Source organism: Macaca thibetana, chromosome 13 (assembly GCF_024542745.1).
Source record: "Macaca thibetana thibetana isolate TM-01 chromosome 13, ASM2454274v1, whole genome shotgun sequence".
NCBI classification, from domain to species: domain Eukaryota; kingdom Metazoa; phylum Chordata; class Mammalia; order Primates; family Cercopithecidae; genus Macaca; species Macaca thibetana.
Window position 1 is genome coordinate 101,858,126 of NC_065590.1, and position 17,778 is coordinate 101,875,903.

The window sequence follows — 17,778 nt, forward strand, 5'->3', positions numbered from 1 at the left end:
AAAATGAGTTAGGGAGGAGTCCCTCTTTTTCTATTGTTTGGAATAGTTTCAGAAGGAATGGTACCAGCTTCTCTTTGTACCTCTGGTAGAATTTGGCTGTGAATCCATCTGGTCCTTGGCTTTCTTTGGTTGGTAGGCTATTAACTACTGCCTCGATTTCAGAACTTGTTACTGGTTTATTCAGGGATTTGACTTCTTCCTGGTTTAGTCTTGGGAGGGTGTATGTGTCCAGGAATTTATCCATTTCTTTTAGATTTTGTAGTTTATTTGCATAGAGGTGTTTATAGTATTCTCTGATGGTAGTTTGTATTTCTGTGGGATCGATGGTGATATCCCCTTTCTAATTTTTTATTGTGTCTACTTGATTCTTCTCTCTTTTCTTCTTTAATAGTCTTGCTAGTGTTCTATCTATTTCATTAATATTTTCAAAATCCAGCTCCTGGATTCTTTGATTTTTGGGAAGGTTTTTCATGTCTCTACGTCCTTCACTTCTGTTCTGATCTTAGTTATTTCTTATCTTCTGCTAACTTTTAGGTTTGTTTGCTGCTGCTTTCTAGTTCTTTTAATTGTGATGATAGGGTGTCAATTTTAGATCTTTTCCACTTTCTCCTGTGGGCAGTTAGTGCTATAAATTTCCCTCTAAACACTGCTTTAGCTGTGTCCCAGCAATTCTGGTATGTTGTGTCTTTGTTCTCATTGGCTTCAAAGAACTTATTAATTTCTGCCTTAATTTCGTTATTTACCCAGTAGTCATTCAGGAGCCAGTAGTTCAGTTTCCATGTAGTTGTGTGGTTTTGAGTGACTTTCTTTATCCTGAGGTGTAATTTGGTTGCACTGTGGTCTGAGAGACAGTTTGTTATGATTTCCATTCTTTTGCATTTGCTGAGAAGTGTTTTACTTCCAATTATGTGGTCAATTTTAGAATAGGTGAGATGTGGTGCTGAGAAGAATGTATATGCTGTTGATCTGAGATAGAGAGTTCTGCAGAGGTCTATTAGGTCTGCTTGGTCCAGAGCTAGGTTCAAGTCCTGAATATCCTTGTTAATCTTCTGTCACGTTGATCTGTCTAATATTGACAGTGGGGCATTAAAGTCTCCCAAGTCTAAGTCTCTTTGTAGGTCTCTAAGAATGTGCTTTATGAATCTGAGTGCTCCTGTAATGGGTGCATATATATTTAGGATAGTTAGCTCTTCTTGTTGCATTGATCCCTTTACCAATATGTAATGCCCTTTGTCTTTTTCGATCTTTGTTGGTTTAAAATCTGTTTTGTCAGAGACTAGAATTGCAACCCCTGCTTTTTTTGCTTTCTATTTGCTTGGTAAATATTCCTCCATCCCTTTATTTTGAGCCTATGTGTGTCTTTGCATGTGAGATGGGTCTCCTGAATACGGCACACCAATGGGTCTTGACTCTTTATCCAATCTGCCAGTTTGTGTCTTTTAATTGGGGCATTTAGCTTATTTACATTTAAGGTTAATATTGTTATGTGTGAATTTGATCCTGTCATTATGATGCTAACTGGTTATCTTGCCCATTAGTCAATGCTGTATCTTCATAGTGTCCATGGTCGTTACAATTTGGTATATTTTTGCAGTGACTGATACTGATTTTTCCTTTCCATATTTAGTGCTTCCTTTAGGAGCTCTTGTAAGGCAGGCCTGGTGGTGACAAAATATCTCAGTCTGAAGTCAATCTGGGTTACTTGGGCTTGGTGAGGGGAGGGATGTCTACCATTACTGAGACTTGAGTAGGAAGTTTTCCCCTCACAGTGTAAACAAAGCCGCTGGGAATTTTGAACTGGGCAGAGCCCACTGCAGCTCAGCAAAGCCACTGTAGCCAGATAGCCTCTCTAGATTCCTCCTTTTGGGGCATGGCATCTCTGAAAAAAAGGCAGCAGCCCTGGTCAGGGGCTTAAAGGTAAAACTCCCATCTCCCTGGGACAGAGCACCTGGCAGAAGAGGTGGCTGTGGGTGCAGCTTCAGCAGACTTAAATGTTCCTGACTGCCGGCTCTGAAGAGAGCAGCAGATCTCCCAGCACAGCACTTGAGCTCTGCTAAGGGACAGACTGCCTCCTCAAGTGGGTCCCTGACACCCATGCCTCCTGACTGGGAGACACCTCCCAGCAGAGGTCAACAGACAACTCAGACAGGAGAGCTCCTGTCTGCATGTGGCATGTGCCCCTCTGGGATGAAGCTTCCAGAGGAAGGAACAAGCAGCAATCTGTGCTGTTCTGCAGCCTCCACTGGTGATACCCAGACAAACAGGGTCTGCAGTGGACCTCCAGCAAACTCCAGCAGACTTGTAGCACAGAGGCCTGACTGTTAGAAGGAAAACTAACAAACAAAAGAATAGCATCAACATCAACAAAAAGGACGTCCACACCAAAACCCCATCTGAAGGTCACCAACATCAAAGACCAAAGGTAGATAAATCCACAAAGATGAGAATAAACCAATGCAAAAAGGCTGAAAATTCCAAAAACCAGAACTCCTCCTCCAAAGAATCACAGCTCCTTGCCACCAAGGAAACAAAACAGGACAGAGAATGAGTTTGATGAATTAACAGAAGTGGGCTTCAGAAGGTGGGTAATAACAAACTCCTCTGAGCCAAAGAGGCAAGTTCTAACCCAATGCAAAGAAGCTAAGAACCTTCAAAAAAGTTAGAAGAATTGCTAACTAGAATAACCAGTTTAGAGGAGAACATAAATGACCTGATGGGGCAGAAAAACACAGGAGAACTTTGTATGCTCCTTGATTGCTACCTGGTTCCCGCTCATGGTACATGAACTCTGTGCTCATTTTCTCAAGTGCTCTCCTCCTGATGATGGTCTTGGAGTTTCCTCTTAAACCAAGTAATCCTCTAAGAGTCCCATCCTAGTCTTGGTGACCACATTCTCTTTACATCATCCCAGCTGCTGTCGGCTGCCCTGACTTGAGTGTGAGAGTCCCAGCTCCTCATTTTGCCTGCTCTGGCTCCACATGGCTGCCTGTGCTCGCCATAGAGGCAGGGAAAGCAAACCCTCTGCTGGGGAAATGTGGATGGAGTGGCAGTGAGGACGTCTTGCTATGGTTGTCCTGTTTTCCTCCTCCTAAAGTTTCCTGCCATGTACTTCCCAGCTACAAGTAAGATACAACATCAGAAGTATGTTTGCGGCCATGCACTTTCTCTAGAAAGGCACAGGAAAACATCTCAGTAACTGTAGCCCCTCACAGTGCATCAGTTGCCAAAAGGAAAGAAAAATGGGATCTTGCAACAATTTATTATTATATATAATATATTAAATATAATATACATGGGAGTAAAACTGCCTGCAGGATTATAAACTAGGCTTTTAATGCATCCCTATGAACTTAGCATAAATTTTTATAGAGAAAGTTAGAAAGGCTTTGACCTGTGCTCACTTATTATGAGTTAGATGAATACAGAAGTCAGATTTTCATTTTGAGATGTCATTAAGCCTGCAGAGGCTGAGGGGTTTTTTTGGATAATTTAATAAGACAATGAGAGAAAAGTCCTTATCACCATGCCTGCCAAAGCGTAGCCACTCCCTGACTGGGGTAGTGATTGCACAATGCCAGTGGCAGCAGTGATGATAATGGTCATAGCAGTTGTTGTTGTGAAAGTGAATGGACTGAAAAAATGGTAAGCTCAGATAAACAGTAGAGAGGGGTGTGTGTGTGTGTGTGTGTGTGTGTGTGTGTGTGTGTGTATGTCTTTCTAAAACACCAGAGTCCTCGCAGAGTTCAAATAGGCATTTTAAAAAAACCACTCTATATGACTATTGTAACTCTCTAACCCCACAATCTAGTAACTTCATTGATAAAAAGAATTGTTTCCTCTACTTTCTAACGGTCACACTCCCCTGGACTTTTGCTCTCCTTCCTGGATACCACAGTATCAGAATACAGAGAAGCAGAGGTGTGGTCAGAGAAGAATGGGCATGCTACAAGAATGGCTGGGCCATTGGAGAAGTCTGCCTGGGAGAACAGAATCTTCAGGAATTCCTGAGAGCAGGATTCACTTTTGTGAAGACTGTCACAAGGGATGGGGTGGGCATCTTCCCATAGACCCTAACGGTTGGTGCCTGAACCAGTGGGAAGTAGATTATGTCCTGATGAAATGAGTTTCATAATGGTCAGAGCTTCCAGGATGGAACCAGGCTGTCACAGGAAGAAATGAATTTCTTGTTGTTTAGGATACTCAGAATAAAGGGCTCATGGAGGATGGAAAGGAGCAAGGGGTGCTTTAGGCCCATGTATTTGTTTGAGAATGTCTGTATCTGTGTGTGAGACACAGATGAGTATGTATGCAGATATGTATACTTACATGCACAGAAAACAGGGTTGGGTGGATGACCTCTTAGGGCCTTTGTAGCCCTAGGATGCTATATTTTTTATGAGTAGAGGTTATTTATCCATGTTCTATTTCTTTTCTCTGTTCTTTTTCTTTTTTTTTTCTTTCTTTTTTTTTTTTTTTTTTTTAACTACATATAGTAAATCAAATCCAGGGCTCATGGATTTTATTTTATTTTATTTTTTAACAACCAGTGACTGCTGATAGATGGAAGGACAGTAACCAGGAATTTAGGAGATACAGTTTTAACATCTCCTAAATTAGCGTTGCCACCTACTAGTGGTGTCACCCTGGGCAACTAAACTTTCTGTAAGACATAATTTACCACATTGATAAAATACAATCTTAGGACAAATCTGATCTATTTTTTTTCTTATTTAAAATTCTATGACTACACAGGCTACTCATAAACGAGTCTATATACATTTTATACATTTATTAGTTTTGGCCAGTGCAAAAACAGGGGGGAAATTATCTGCACTTAGGAGGATAACGAAGCCTTCCCATCTGAGGATATTTCATATGTAGACACATACCTTTATTTTTGCATTTTTTTTTTTTTACAGACTCTTGCCACTAGTTTTTTCTCCAGGCAGCATCTTTTACTTATTAAAAGAATTCTGGGTGAGACACTCAAGAATAAAATAGCACTTTTGCTTACTTAAAGCACGAATTTTATTACCATCCAATAATATACGTGAGAGTTGCATATTTATATTTGATTTGTAACATTTGTTTGTGGTACGACGTCCTGGGCTGCAGATTTAAATGGATTCCTACCACTCTTCTCCTGGCATGGTGTAGTCATTACACATCTGTCTGCAAAGCCATATCAGGGTTTCTTCCCTCGACTTGACTTCAATCTGGGTTCCAAGACTTTCTGATTATTAAGCTGCAGAGAGTTCAAATTTGCTATCAGACAATTGGAACTAATTGTCTGAGACGATTTACATCCATCAGTGCTGGGGTTTATGGCTTTTCAGACTCTGCGTAAGATGAATAAATAACGGAGCTGGAGTCATTACTCTGCTTTATGACCTGTGATGTGCCGCGAAATCCGAAGATAATTTGGGCACTATGACTCCATCGGATAGTGGACGTCTGTCAAGTTGTGGGTTCTGGTGGTATTTTGCAATCTGTCCACTTTCACCCTTTACAATTCCCACCTTAAAACCAATGAATTGAGTTGTTTTGTTTTGTTTTTGCCATTGTTGTTTTAAGTAGGGAATTCTATTAAAGAAATGAGATTAACTTTTGCTTTTCTTTTGGTAAATCGGGCTTCCATTTCCATCCTCTTCAATCCTCATCTTGTCCCATGCACACATACACTTCATTCTTTTGATCACTTCGTGGACCCAGAGAAAGCAAGTATCATCCTTGTTCTCTCGCTGCTTTGACTTTAGTGCGGCCGAGGCTGCCCAACCAAGGAGCCTGCAGGTTAGCAAGGTTACCTCACGCCCACGCTAGTCAGTGAGAAGGCTCACCAGCTCTTGCTTGGACAAGCCCATTTTAAAGTCTTTTAATATAGCTTTGAGAATGAAGTTTTCACTCTTTCTAGGGAAGTGTTTTCATAGTTAAATCATTTTACTGTCTGGAAATTCACCCCAATTTGGATTCATGTTCTAAATTTATTTTTAGAAAGAAATTTTAGCTTTATATTTTTCTGGCCCCAATGTTACACATACAACTAATGCCAAGATATTTGGTTCGTTTATTAAACATAGTTAATGAGGGTTGTTTAGTCAATTCCTAGTTTCCTTTTGAACAATTCTTACATCTGTATTATTATATGACTAGGATAAAATCCACATTGAACTTCTATTTCGTTTTAGAGAAAAGAAAAGGATAACATGGCTACATTTATCTGAGAGAAATAAATTAAAAAGATACAAAGTTAGGACAAAAGTGTCTTTGTGTATCCTTCTCTAAGACAATCTTGTGTTCACACGCCATTAATCATGAGAACAAAAAATGTTAGAACTCAGATTTTAGGGGTGAAGGCTACATATGTGAAAAAGACGAAGTCTGGATGTGAACTTTAATAAATGCGAAATCAATACAAATTTACCGAATGCGTAATTTAATGATTAGGCATACAGGAATGAATAAGACACCTTGACCTGGCTTCAGAGAACTCACACTCAGCATACAGTGGATATGCGACAAAGAAATGTAACCAGATGCAGCGATTGCTTCAGTAGACGAAAGAACAGCTTGCTTCTAGTTGACTTAGGGAGGTATTCTCAGAACTGATTCATGGGACATTCCTTGAAAGGTGAATTAAAGCTTACCGGAAAGACAGAGTGGTAAAACGCATTCTGGTCAGACATACCAGCGTGAGACCAGCTCCAGCCGGCGGCTCATTTCCTGATTTCAGATTGGAAATTTAGTTTGATTTTCTCCTTGGTCCTTTTTCCTTCTCTTCCTATCGCCTATACTAATCTTGTCTTTTAATCCTAATTAAGGGTTGAAAGTGCTGAAATAAGCAATTTTCCTCACTCTCTAGCCCTGTCCTGGGCAGTCTCAACTACAGAGAAGCCTGCGGACATGAGGTTGGTGTTGGCGATGCCCAGATTCGTCCCCCACCCGGACCCTCTTCTGGGGTACACCTGCCTCCAGCTGTTGCTTCCCATCCACGGGAGGTCTCTTGGGCTCGCTTGGTCTGAAACAACAGCCTCTTGAACTCTCTTCTTCACCTCCTCAAACTCATTCTTCAAACAACCCCAGGATATAAATTCAGATCGAGTCACACTACTCTGCTGCCTAAAAGTTTCAGTGGCTTTCATTTCCTTTGAGATTAATTTTTAAAACCTTAACAGCATCTGCAGAATCCTGCTCAGTTGAATCCCAGGTTCCCTCTCAGCTTCCTCACTTGGCTCCCCACTCCCTCCCAGCTCTGCCCTCACAGGGCCTTTGCCCTAGAAGGAGCACCTCCGTCCACCTCAGGGCTCTCCCATCTGCTTCTTCTGCCCATAATTCTCTGTCTGTTGTTCTGTGCATCAGGAATTCTTTTCCCATCATTTGTCAGGGAAACCTTGCTAGGTCCCTCAGATTAGCTTCTATCTCCACTTAGTACATGCAGCATGTAATACAAGCACAGTTTAACTGCAATAAATCGGTTCATTGTGCAAGATTCTATGTTCCCAAGGGCAAGGATTGTATGCTCTTCACTGCCATATTCCTGCAGTTGAGGAGTGAATCAATGAAAAGAAGAAAGGAAAGAAGAGTGGGAAAAAAGGCAGGCATATCAGAGGAAGATAGAAGAAAAATTTTTAAATGATAGATTAATATCATTATATATTCACCAAATTGTGAGTAATCCAAGAAGGTAGGTTCAAGAGTTGACAAATTAGAGAAAAATATGAAATTAAGATAAACATGAGAAATACAGGTCCTATGTTATAAACTCTTGACTAGAAGAAAGGATACAGAGCTCCATTCTCTGTCTAAGTTAACTGTGCCATTCTGAGGAGTCACTTAAGTTTTTTGGGTCTGAGTTTATTCAACAGTGAAAAGAGGAAAAAATACACCGTGGAATACTATGCAACCATAAAAAAGAATGAGATCATGTGTTTTGTGGGAACATGGGTAAAGCTAGAAGCTAATTATCCTTAGCAAACAACTGTGGGAACAGAAAAACCAAATACTGTATGTTTTCACTTATAAGTGGGAGCTAACTTACGAAAACATACAAACACAAAGATGGAAACAGACAGTGGGGTCTACTTGAGGGTGCAGGGTGGAAGGAGAGAGATGAGCAAGAAAGATAACTATTGGGTACTGGGCTTAATATCTGGGTGATGAAATAATTTGTACAACCAATCTCCATGACACAAGTTTACCTATATAACAAACCTCATTATGTATCCCCAAACCTAAAATACAAGTTTAAAAACTCCTCAAAATTCCAAGAGTCTAAGAGTAAGTGGCATGGCCAAAAAGGGAGAAAGAAGAAAGCCTAGGGGAAGAATAGAGAAAAAATGGAAAAGAAAACAAGCAAAAAAGAAAAGCCACTAGGAGAGCACATGGACCATACTTATCAAGCAGATGGTGGAAAAGCTGCATGACATGGAGCTTTGCCTTATTGGTCTTATTGGAGTTAGTGAGAAATAACTACGTGTCTTGGATGTGATGAAGGAGGAAACCAAAAGTGAACTCTGAAGAGAGTGACATGTAGAGGAACCATCATGAGAATTGCAGTCAACTGATCTTGGTTTTAAATCCAGTTCTCATCGCTTCTAGCCACATCATTTGGTGACCAAATCAGGGGCTCAGACCCCTCAATTATTAAGCAAGGATAATAATATCTATGTTCATTTCACAGAAATTAAACAAGTTAATATAAACAACAGCATCTGGCACACTTTATGTTCTGAAATACTTGTTCAATGAAGGAAGACAGCGTTGAAGAGGACCGGGGTGGACTGTCTGGGAACCATCACTGCATTTAGGAGTCTCGCCATCTCTGAGTAATTTGACAGTGGTGGCAACTGACTAGCAAGGAAAAGATTGATTATGCCACATAAGTAAAAAACTGATGAGATCGAGTAATTGGACATGCTAAGATGAGTTCAGAGACATTTCAAAAGTGGCTTCCAAGTTGTAAGCATAGATAATTTTTTAAAAACTTGGGATCATTCATACCCCACAATGGTAGGACTAGGAGTTGGCACTATATAAAATGTCAATAAGTATCATTTTCAATTTCATAAAAATTATTGATGATGGAATACTCAAGTGTATATATATATATGTATTAATAATAATAATAACAAGCCCACATGTACCGAACACTGACTTTCTGCGGGTTCTCCTGTAAACAGAACTTGACGTATAATAGTACGTGCAGGCAGGTGGTTTGTTGAGAGAGTGGTACCAGGAGATAAGAGATGGACAGAGAGTGAAAGATGGAAGAAGGAAAAACAACACAAGGATGGGTTATCAAGTCAGTCCATATTACAGGCAATGACCCTCAATTCTGTGGGACATTTGTAGCAGATTTAGGAAATAATCCTCAGAATGGTTCAAAGGAAAAGAGGTGAAAACATCTATTCCGTATCTTCCATTCCTCTTGGTCAAGGGTGGTACAAGGCATTAACTCCCCTGCACTTCCAGGTCCTGCGTCTTTTATTATCCAGCAGCCTTGGTGGGTTTTCCTGAATGAGGCATCTTCCTCAAGGCATGGGAAGCCCTGAGGCAGGAAGAGAGAGGAGCACAGCATGGGGCTGAAATGGGCAGAAATCATGTCAAAGACATCTGTGGAGTCAGATTATTTGAGAAGTGATCCCATCCAGCAAGGAAGAGGGACACTGGAGTCACTCAGGGAAGAAGAGAAAGACAACACCAGGATGCAAGTGGAGTGTGCTATCACCTTAGGAAAACGGGGCTCCGATTTGTGCAAGCTTTGGGTAAGTTTCATGAAATATCTCAGAACTGTCCACGCAAGGAAAGATAAGAAACAGTATCTAATGGCTCCCACCCCCGTTGGGTAAAGCCGACTGTTTCTGAGTTGCAGATCATGCTGCAAGATCAGGGAAGACCAGGCAGGCAGTCTTCACTGTGCACCAAGGGCTCTCAGACTTAGACACTTTCTGGTTACATTCTGTGCAAAGACAGTGAGGGTCTGCAGTCGAAGCTTTGGGAGTAACTCGAGATGGGGTTAAGAGATTAGAGGTGGGGCGTAAGACGTGTCTGAAACTAGCACAGGCAATTTCAAAAATAGTAAACTTTTCTTGCAGTTTTTAATTTAGTATATTGTTTTTCTGTAGATGATAGAGACCTAAAATATTAATGATATAATATATGTAATATATATTAATATATAGTATTAATGATATAATGTTAATATATAATATAATATAATAGATAGAAGTTCAGAGGCATTCAGTCAAGGCCTGCTACGGTGGCCATTATTCAGGAGAGCCTCTGGGACTCAGACCTTTCAGCTTTCATTAGCTTTCATTTACATGTTCCTCTGGTTCTTCAGCTTCACCATCTCCACGATCGAGATACAGGATCTCATGTTTTTTTTGCAAGCGGTGCAGCACAGGAAGGCTTAAAGAAAAGGGAAGAAGGCTTTTGATTAGGGTCTTGATGAAGCCATGAGTCAACTTCTTTTGTATTTAATGCCGCTTTTATAATCAAACTCTGCGCCTGATTTTTCACACAGCCTGCCTTCCTGGGGCAAGATTTGACTGTCATTAAACGTTTCGAGAGAAGCACTCTGGTAGCTCCCTACTAAAAAAAAATCTCAGAAGCTGCAATTCAAAACTTCTAATTATATCCGACTGACGAGAAGTTAGTCTCATGGCCACACTTAGCTTCAGGACAGGCTGAAACATGTCTCTATTATGGGTGCTGAGAAGTCATGTAAAAATCCTATCCCTGGGGAAAAAGGACTTTGGGAGAAATTTAGCAGCTTCTGCCACATGTGAATACTTCCATTTAATCCTTCTACAGTCTTTCTGAGTTACTGTTGTAATCTCGTTCCTAGTGTCTGTTTGATCACATTCTCTTTCTTACCTTTTGTTTCCCATTGTTTTGCAGTTAGAAGTTTTATTTTAATTTTTAAAATGCATATTTTATATTTTGCTATTTGTGTCTGAAGTTCATCGTTTTTAATCTTTTTTTTCTAATAAGACAAGGGCTTTGGAACTCGTTAAATTCCCTCCATACTCATGGACACCCACAATCTTATTTAGGTTTGTTAATTTTCACTTTAGAATTTTTATTATAAATTATATCTACACAGAAATAGTGCATAAAATAAAGATGGAAAGTTGGTACAAGTATCATCCTAAGGTGAATATTGGTATAACTACATGCAGTTGAAAATGAGATGATACTGCCCGAAGCCCAGAAGCTCTCATTTGCTCCTCTTAGTCACTATCACTTCCGGTCTCCTCAGTGTAAGGAGCCACACTGTTACGGAGATTTTTTTCCTTTCCTTTAGACTTTATCACATAAGCATGCAACCATAGACACTACAGTTTATTTTTTCATGTTTGGCAAACCCTGTTTGTCTCTGTATTTGAAATCATGATATATGAGACCATGATATACATACAATCATAAAACATATTTTGTGTATTACTTTTGTGTTTTTGCTTTTTTTTTTTTTTTTTTTTTTTTTGGAAACAGATCTCACTCTGTCAACCAGGCCGAAGTGCAATGGTGTGATTTTGACTCACTGCAGCCTGGACCTCCCGGGTTCAAGAGATCCTCCCACCTCAGTCTCGAGTAGCTGGGAACACAGGCAAGTGCCACTATGCTGGACTAATTTTTGCCCTTTTTGTAAAGGTGGGCTATTTTGCCCAGGCTATTCCTGAACTTCTGAGCTCAAGCAATCTGCCCGCCTCGGCCTCTCAAAGTGCTGGCATTACAGGCATGTGCCACCATGCCAGGCCTTGTATTGCTTTTTAAAATAAACAATATGTTTGGGAAATTTATTCATGTTGTTTCACATACCTATGGCTTGTTGATTTCATTGATGTTTAAATCCCATTGTCCCATGTACGAATATAACTTAATATTTAAAACTATATGTTTTAGAATCTTGCATTTTAAGTCTCTGATTCATTTTAAGCAGGATTTTGTGAAAGGTGAAAGTCTGTCTAGAGTTTTTTTCTTTTCTTTTTTTAGGGGGAGGAGGCATATATATATATATCTAATTGTTCCAGTACCTTTTGTTAAAAAAAACTATCCTTTCTCTATTGAAGTGCCTTTGATTCTTGCTTTTGTGCAAGTATGATTTAGCTGTATTTGTCAGGGTCTACTTCTGGGTTCTCTATTCGGTTCCATTGGTATTTGTTTCTTCTTTTGTGCTTATTACTGTAGCTTTAAGTCTTCAAGCTAGGCTGTGTCAGTCCTCCAACTTTGTTCTTCTTCAGTATTATATTGGCTGTTCTGATCTTCCTGCTTTTCTACATAAACTTTATAATCAGTTTGTTAATAACCATAAAAGGATGTGCTGGAATTTTGATTGGAATTGCACTGAATCTATAAATCAAGTTGGGCAGAATTATCCTCTGAAGAATATTGTCTTCCAACTCCATGGACACAAAGTATCTCTCATTTATTTGCATCTTTGATTTATTTCATCAGAATTTTGTAGCTTTCCTCATATTGTTCCTTTATATATTTTGTTAGAATTTACCTATTTCAACTTGTTTGGTGATAACACTAATGCTATTTTGTTTTAATTTCCAGTTCCAATCGTTAATTATTGTTAAATAGAAAAGTAATTGAGTTTTGTATATTAAACTTGTATCCTGCAACGTTGCTATGATCAATTGTTAGTTCCTCAAGTTTGTATTGATTTTTTGGGATTTGATACTTGTGAACAAAGATCATTTTACTGTGGTTATATTGTATAACCACATACGATTTAAAATTAGATGGCATTGCTAGCAGCCCAAAAGCTCTCCCATGCTCCACTCAGTCACTATTCCTTCCCTCTCTCCTCAATGAATGGAGGACACCATTAGGGAGATTATTTCCTTTCCTTTAAGGCCTTATCACATAAGCAACCATAGACACTATAATGAATTTTTATCTCTTGCTTCCCAGTCTTTGTACCTGTCATTTCCTTTTCATGTCTTCATGCATTAACTAGGATTTTCAGCATGATGCTGAATAGAAGTGGTGAGATGGGGCATCCTTGCCTTGTTCGCAATCTAAAGAGGAAAACAGAGCTTTTTTTTTTTTTTTTTTTTTAATCTTAAGTATGCTCTTAGCTGCAGGTTTTTTAGATGTTCTTTATCAATGTGGTGCTATTTTCTAAATTGGTTGATTTTTATTGTGAATGGGTGTAGGACTTACCAAATGCTGTATTTGCATCTGTTGATATGATCAGATGATTTTTCTCCATTAGCTTGTTTATCTGATGTACTATATTATTTTATTTTTGAATGTTGAACCAACTTAGAACATCTGGAATAAATCCCACTAGGTTATATCATTTTTATACATTATTTTATTCTATTTGTTAGTATTATTTGAGGATTTTTGTATCTATGTTTATAATAGATATGAGTTTGTAGTTTTTCTTTCTTGTAATATTTTTGCTTTTTGTTTTGGTAGTAGGGTAATACTGGCCTCATAAAACGAGTTGGAAAGGATTCCCTGTACTTCAATTTTTAAGACATCGTAGAGAATTGATATCATTTCTTTTCAGTTGGTAGAATTCACCAGTGAAATCATCTGGGCCTGATGTTTCCTGTTTTGGAAGGCTATTATTTATTGATTTAATTTCGTTAATAAATATAGCCATATTCTAATTTTCTGTTGCTCTAGATGTGAATTTTGATATTTTGTATATTTCAATTATTGGTCCATTTGATTTACATTATCAAACTGGTGTTCATACAGTTTTTCATAATAATGTATTTATTACACTTTTAATGTTTTTGGAACACTGGTAGTGATGTAGCAATAACCCTCTTTTATTACTGATATTATTAATTTTTATTTTTTTCTTATTATTTCCTTGAATGTTCATCAGTTTTATTGACCTTCAAAAATCAGCTTTTGGTTTCATTGATTTTATTGATTAATTTTTTATTTCAATTTCATTAATTTCTGCTTTATTTTTTATTTTTATTTTAACATTTTTCTCTGTGCATTAGGCTTGCATTGCTTTTCTTTCTCTGGTTTCCAAAGATAGAAGCTTATAGATTTTAAATTTTAAAAAATAATATATGAACTCAAACTTTAAGCTATACATTTTCCTGTAAGCACTGCTTTCATCGTATTCCATAAAATTTGATGTCACATTTTCATTTTAATTCATTTTATACATATAAGTATATATTTAATTTTTTTGAGAGCTGTTCTTCAATCCATGTCTTATTTAAAAGCATTACATCAGTGCTTCCAACATTTGAGTATTTGTAAATGTTTTCATTCTGATTTCTAGTTTAGTTCCACACATGGGCTGAGAGCATAGTTTGTATGATTAGTTTGTATGATTTTTATTCCTTTAAATTTGTTAACATGTATTTTAAGGCTCAGTATATGGATGTCCCATGATGGCTTGGGAAAATTATGTATTCTCCCATTACTTCTATAAGTGCTGTTCAGGTCAATCATATTTGTGCTGATTTTCTGCATGCTGAATTTATCAATTATTGATAGAGAAATGTTGAAGTCATCAACTATAACAATGGATTAGTCTATTTCTCCTTGGAGTTCTCTCAGTTTTTTTCCTCACATATTTTAATGTTCTGTTACTGTGTATTTTTAGAGAATTAACTCCTAAATAATTAAACAATGCTTCTCATGTTCCCTGGTAATTTCTTTTGTTCTGAAATCTGCTTTGCCTGACATTAACATCACTTCCACTTTCTTTGGTTAGTGTAGCAAGATATACCTTTTGTACTCCTTTACTTTTAATCTATGTCTTTACATTTAAGTATTTCTCTTATAAATTTCATAATTTTATGTCATCTCTTAATTCATTCCTTTAGTTGGAGCATTCTGAATTCTATATTTTAAGATCTGTCTCATGTTAGCAGCTTCTTTGGGGATGGGGTTGCTCTTTTTGACTAAACTAAAATTGTCTTTTAAATAAATTATCTAGTTTATTTATGCTTTATGCAATTACTGATATATTTGAGTAGATCTTTGTCACAAATATTTTGTGTTTCTCCTTTTCTCTTCTACTTTTTTTGATTGCTCTAATGTTTCTTAATATGTTTACTTTGCCTCTCCTAGCATACTATTTATGCACTTTTTTTAGTGGTCACTCTAAAGATTTCATTTTCAATTTATCACATCTAATATTAATGTTGTTAAATGTTATTGAAAGCAGATATTTTACCTCTGCCAGATAATTTCATGATATTAAAACACTTTAACCGCACTTAGTCTAATTTCTTCCCGGCTTATATGCTCATATGCATTTAATGTGGGTGAGTGTTTAGCCTAAGCAGACATTATGATTTTACATTATAGTGTAACACTAAAGATTAAAAAAAAAATTATTTAGCTTCTACCCACAGACTTACTTTTTTCATCTTTCTTTCCTGTTGTAGCTCTGTGCTTCCACCTTGGAGCTGAAATTCAGTCCATCACTTATCCAGAAGTCCACTATGACTATTCCAATTTTGTACACGGAATGATGGAGGCCAGAAAATATTTAGCAACTTATTCATGTCATGTAGCTAGAAGATACTATTGGGGATCTGTAAGAATCCCAAGCTTATACGATTAACAACTTCCATCACTCATTTATTTAGTCATAAGCTAACACTTGAGAAAGTGGGAAGGACTACAAAATTTTGAGGAATGCAAAGATGTGTTCATTGGCTTTATGAGATTAGGTATCCAGGTGACAGAGGAGCAGTGGAAGATAGAAATTGGCCAAGCTCCTTCCTTAGGGCAAAAATGAACCAGGAAGATGGGGACGGCATCGCAGAAGGCAACAGAGAATTTCCAGGACCTCTTCGTGATTTGGGGAGTGAAATCACAAAGTATCAAGATGAACATTGTTAGTTTTGGAAAAAAACATTTATATAAAAATTAAGTATGCTTGAATGTATAAACAAGGAGAAAATATTATGGTCATTAGTTGTAGTAGCTCAGGCAAAGCAATGATCACATGTGGCGTGAGGAACAGTGTATGTTCCAAGACTAAGGGGCAGGAATGGATGGAGGAAGAGAAAGGAGGGAGGGAGGCAAGGTCTAGAAATACTTGGTGAAAACCTCAGCATTTTAGAACATCATATAGCTATGATCCTCTAACACAGGACTCACAACTCTGCTTTCTGCAAACCAAATCGGCTCTTAGCCTGTTTTCTCTGGGAAATAAGATGGTTTTCATGTTTTTAAGGGTTGTAAAACATACAGACAGCAATAATATGATAAAGAAGAAATGCAATTCAGATCATAGGTGAGCAGGAAAGCCTAAAATATTTACTATCTGGATCTTTACAAAAATTCTGCTAATTTCTGCCTTAAAGCAAAATAATATATACTTAATGTTATTAATATGAAGTTTTATTTCACTTTCAATTTCAAGTAGAATTGCTGAGGATCACATGATTCACAAAACCTCATTTTCCCTAACGCCATCTTCCTAAACTCCTCATCCTGTCTTCAATTCCTTTACTCTGTGTTATATCTGAGACTTCTTACATAATAGCCTTTCTGCTTAGAATTCCCTTTACTGACTTTTAACAATTTAATAGCCACTTATAATTTGAATCTCTGTACATTTTACACTTCTTAAAATCTCTTTCTAATATTTCCAAGTATTGTGTAGTTTTCCTTTCTTTTTTTTTCCAGTGTCTAGGATTATGTTGTGCCATTGTCATAATTGTTATGCTTTGGTTGTGTTTGTCTGTCTCCTCTACTAGACTCAAGCTCTAAGAAGTAAGCAGCTGTGTATAATCTGTATATTATATAACCAGAGACAAAGCTAGTGCCGGCTAATTAGTTATTACTTACTAAACAATGAACGAATGAAAGTGTCACACTATGATTTCATTTCTCTTAGTTTTTAGTAATGGATGAACTTAAGGAGAACTCTTTATCACTGAAAACTTTTAAGAATTGAAGACAAGTTTTAATCCTTTTTGATTCACTGAAAAAAAAACACAAAAAGTACAGTATTCTCTGCGAGAAAAACATACAAAAGTCAGAGTCTATGTAGCACATAGTTGTTTCATTTTATAAGTTTTTTTTTTTTTTTTTTTTTTTTTTTTTTTAGGAAACAGTGAAAATACCAATGCTTTAGAAAACCAGAATCCGTTTGAGCTCCGTTACTTCCTCTCTTTTCAATATACACTTTTATGTTGATTCATTTATTCGTTCTTTCACTCATTTCAGAAACAATTGTTCAGTATGTGCTATATTGTGAAATATTGTGCTAAGTACAGAGAGTGTAACATGATTAAGACTCTTCACTGTCACCTCTTAGTGTGGGACCTGAAACCTTTCCATTCCTAATTTAAATGTTTCTTCCTTGATGAAGACTTCACAGGTCACCAGAGTCAAAAGTCATCTCTTCCTCTTCTAAACTTGCACGTCAATTTACACAATAGCACTCACGGAATTTTCATGTCAAGCGAGAGCTCTTTGAGGACAGGAATTTTCCCTGATGTATCATTGTATTCTCCCACAGCTCCTAGAGTGCCTTTCACATAACGAGCATTCAGTGAACACTGCTATGATGGACTGAAAACATGGAAACTAAATGTATCCAGCAAGGAGGAAAATGTCTCAGGATTTCACATGCATTGTCTTAAGCAGTGTTGCATTGTTTGATAGTCAAGAAGCTCTTTAGGAAGTGTGTAATATATATATTTAAAAAATGTTCAAACATCGTCGTTTTAGAAATGCCTAAACACAGACTGTGGAAAAAAAAGAAAAAGAAAAAAAGATCTTCCAAGTCAGATGTAAAAAAAAAAAAACAAAAAAACAAAA